Genomic DNA, 4,701 nt, shown 5'->3' on the forward strand with positions numbered 1-4,701 from the left:
GCGATCTCGGCTCACTGCAAGCTCCGCCTCCCGGGTTCACGCCATTCTCCTGCCTCAGCCTCCCGAGTAGCTGGGACTACAGGCGCCCGCCGCTACGCCCGGCTAATTTTTTTGTATTTTTGGTAAGAGATGGGGTTTCACTGTGTTAGCCAGGATGGTCTCGATCTTCTGACCTCGTGATCCGCCCACCTCGGCCTCCCAAAGTGCTGGGATTACAGGCGTGAGCCACCGCGCCCGGCGGTGTCAATGATTCTTAAGCTTTATTGCACAGCAGAATCATCTGAGGAACTTGGTAAAATGCAGATTGGTGCACCCAAATTGTTCTGAAGTGACATACAGAAATTTCGATTTTTAACAAACTCTCTAGGCAATTGTGATGTTGCATATGCTCTTTTCAGAAACGTTTCTCTAATGTCTTAACATTTAACATTAATACACTCCTAATTACCTCAAGTAAATGACTTAATTAAGGATTGTTTTTAACTTTGTGGTATTGCCTTCGATTCTAAAACACACATTGGGATGTTTATGCTTTAGAAGTATAATGGAATATCTAAAATATAAATTTTATTTAAGGCTATCATATCGGTTTCATAAAAGAAATAAATATTACAAGTATTTCTACTTCTCTCAAATAGGAAACATCTTAATTCTTGCTAATTTTTAAGGAAATTATTGTTATGTAAATGTGGTCTGTACAACACTATTAGCTGTTTCAAACCTTATATTTTGTATCCATAAATAAATGTTCAAAAACAACTTAATTACTTAAACACTTTTGACAGTATTTTCCTAATAATAGTGTCCTTAGTAAGTTTCACGATGTTAATTGTGTAAGGAGTTCAAAAAAATCTAAGAATTCTCTGACAGTGGATTACTGTCAGATTCACATTAATTTTTCAGAAAAAAGTCAGAGGCCTAATTAAGCATTTTAAGTCTGCCTTTATATGCTCTGATTTTTAAATGACTAAGCAATGAGGATTTTATGACTTCTTAGAGACTGTTCCACACAAAACACACATATAAGCTGTTTTAGAAATGTCCTTGTACAGTTTCACCTCATTACTCCTCTTGGACTCCTTTCTCCTTACTGTATAACCTTTGCAAATAAATATGACCTTCTTGTCTTTATTTGGTCAACACCTACATTGACAGTTATACATGTTTTCTAAACTTTGTAAAGCTTTTATTATGTGGATTGGTCAGGGCTGGACATTTTGTTTAGATTGAGTTCCTTGGAAAACTAAAGGTTGAGTGAAAAGAAAACATTTTGGTGCACGACTTGTTATTGGAAAGCTTTGCAAAATGTATTCATCTGCTTTCTGGTTCTAGGGAGCTCTATATACTAAAAAAATGTGCTTCTTTCTTCACTGTTTGAATGACTTGTACAGCCATCTGAACATCCATGATACTTGTGCAATACTATACATTTAGAAGGGATTGGGTTATATTTGTACTGACCTTACAACTCCAGAGGTTTGAGTACATTGTGAATATGTCTGTGTTACTGGTTAACTTAAAATTTTTAGTATTTGAATTTCACACCAGTAATATTTTATTTGACATGCAATAATAAGGAAGTGTGTGTGTGTGTGTGTGTGTGTGTGTGAATGAGTTCTAATTCTTCTTCTTTTATTTATGTCTAGAGTCAGACCAGCATCCTTTCACTTATTCAAGGATAACTCAGTAAAATATATCTAAAATTAAATACTGTGTGAAATAAATGAAAGCCAATCCTGCTTAGAATAATAAATATCATTTATAGTTTATTGGCATTTAAATGTTAACTTTTTAAAAATGCAGTAACCAGTGCTGAAATTGGGTTCTCAAATATCAGTCTATAAGGAGTTTTATCAAAGCTAGATAGTAACCAGGGTACCACTTCTTGCTATGTGGTACACATTTTAATTTTTCCTTTGATATGCATTTTCATATTCATTGTTAAATTTTTATATTTAAAAAGGACTTTTTTTTTTACTGCATTACAATGGTGCTAACTCTGTTCATTATTATCTGCATATATGACTATTCATTTTAATACTCTAATATCCTTGCAGATTGAATATTATCCAGCAATAACTTGTCCAAACTCATAGCCATTCCAATATATTTAAATTATACTCTTTTTATTGTTTTTCTATTTCCCAATTTGGGGTTGGTCTAGTCATATTTTGATTTCATTGCTTTCTTTAAATTGCTTGTTACTTTTCATTTAAGTTCATTAGTTAAATCTCCCTTTTTCTCCTGGCTTTGCTATTTAAAAAAATGTTTTGGGTTATTTTATATTGCAATTTTTCAGCATGCACATAATGTCTGTGTATAAATACTATGGAAATTGTATTATTTTATAACATTGGTGCTTACTATTTAAGAACATCAATTTATAGCTTGATATAGGCAATTTATGAAAGGCAGATTTAATCAATTTTTTTAATTTTTAAATATTCACTGGCTACTTTTTCTTTAGAATTTCTGATGTCTTTGCAAAGATCTCTTTATATTCCCTTTATAATTCCCTTGACTTGAATGAACTCATTTTCTTCTTTTCCACCTTCGTATCTTACTAGACAGGCCTTGGCTAACTGTATATTTATGTTCTGGTTTAGCCCCAGATCTCCATTTGGGGATCAATATTGATCTTCATAGCATTTCTACAATATGGCCAAGCTCAATCTCTAGGTTCTTCTTTATTTGTTTATTACATCCCATTCACAAAACTATGAACCGTATTACCTCAATGATTCTCTTATTTTCTTTCATTTTTTTCAGTTGAGATTAATTATCACCTTTTATACAATGGTTTGTTTTCTGTTTGTGTTTAACCAGTTTAATTACTCCCAACTATTCCTTTTTAGGTTTCCTCTTTTCTCAAAATACTCTAACTTCGTATGCCCTTGTCTTTCTGCTTTTTATAAACTAGCTCTAGTTGTAAACCAGATAGTCAGGGATCACTGAGTATGAGTTTTCTTCTCTACAGAGTCTCAATTGCTTCTCTCTTACAATGACAAAATAAATTCAAGTTTTACTTCCTTTAGTCCTTAATATTCCATTTATCTGTAGTTGCCACCTTAGCATTTCCTCATAAATTCTGCACTGAGTCAGGCATTTCAAGCACCTTAGTGTTTTATCTGTTAACAGATAGTATTTTCTGATCCCACTACCAGATTGTCAATGACATAGAGAATTCCCAAACTTTACACTAGCTAAATATAGGCTAACATAATAGTTTTTAACCTAGAAAAATAACATTTAAGAGGAACGTAATCTACAGTGTCAACCATATCATTGTATGGTTGAGATAAGTATGACAGTGATCGAACTATGTCAGTGTCCTTTAAAAATAACTATATCAATCATGCTTTTTAAAAACTATTACATGAAGTCCTTGCCGGTGCCTATGTCCTGAATGGTACTACCTAGGTTTTCTTCTAGGGTTTTTATGGCATTAGGTCTAACATTTAAGTCTCTAATCCACCTTGAATTAATTTTCGTATAAGGAGTAAGGAAAGGATCCAGTTTCAGCTTTCTACTTATGGCTAGCCAATTTTCCCAGCACCATTTATTAAATAGGGAATCCTTTCCCCATTTCTTGTTTTTCTTAGGTTTATCAAAGATCAGATGGCTGTAGATGTGTGGTATTATTTCTGAGAACTCTGTTCTGTTCCATTGGTCTATATCTCTGTTTTGGTACCAGTACCATGCTGTTTTGGTTACTGTAGCCTTGTAGTATAGTTTGAAGTCAGGTATCATGATGCCTCCAGCTTTGTTCTTTTGACTTAGGATTGTCGTGGAAATATGGGCTCTTTTTTGGTTCCATATGAACTTTAAAGCAGTTTTTTCCAATTCTGTGAAGAAACTCACTGGTAGCTTGATGGGGATGGCATTGAATCTATAAATGACCTTGGGCAGTATGACCATTTTCATGATATTGATTCTTCCTATCCATTAGCATGGTATGTTCTTCCATTTGTTCGTGTCCTCTTTCATTTCACTGAGCAGTGGTTTGTAGTTCTCCTTGAAGAGGTCCTTTACATCCCTTGTAAGTTGGATTCCTAGGTATTTTATTCTCTTTGAAGCAATTGTGAATGGAAGTTCATTCATGATTTGGCTCTCTGTTTGTCTGTTACTGGTGTATAAGAATGCTTGTGATTTTTGCACATTAATTTTGTATCCTGAGACTTTGCTGAATTTGCTTATCAGCTTAAGGAGATTTTGGGCTGAGACCATGGGGTTTTCTAAATATACAATCATGTCATCTGCAAACAGGGACAATTTGACTTCTTCTTTTCCTAACTGAATACCCTTGATTTCTTTCTCTTGCCTGATTGCCCTAGCCAGAACTTCCAACACTATGTTGAATAAGAGTGGTGAGAGAGGGCATCCCTGTCTTGTGCCAGTTTTCAAAGGGAATTTTTCCAGTTTTTGCCCATTCAGTATGATATTGGCTGTGGGTTTGTCATAAATAGCTCTTATTATTTTGAGATAGGTTCCATCAATACCGAATTTATTGAGCGTTTCTAGCATGAAGGGCTGTTGAATTTTGTCAAAGGCCTTTCCTGCATCTATTGAGATAATCATGTGGTTCTTGTCTTTGGTTCTGTTTTTTTTTTTTTTTTTTTTTTTTTTGGACCAAAAAGAAATAAAATATGTTTTTTTGAAGTTATTTAATCAACAAACATTTATTGAACTGAACATTACATG

This window comes from Piliocolobus tephrosceles, chromosome 12, assembly GCF_002776525.5.
Source record: "Piliocolobus tephrosceles isolate RC106 chromosome 12, ASM277652v3, whole genome shotgun sequence".
NCBI lineage: Eukaryota > Metazoa > Chordata > Mammalia > Primates > Cercopithecidae > Piliocolobus > Piliocolobus tephrosceles.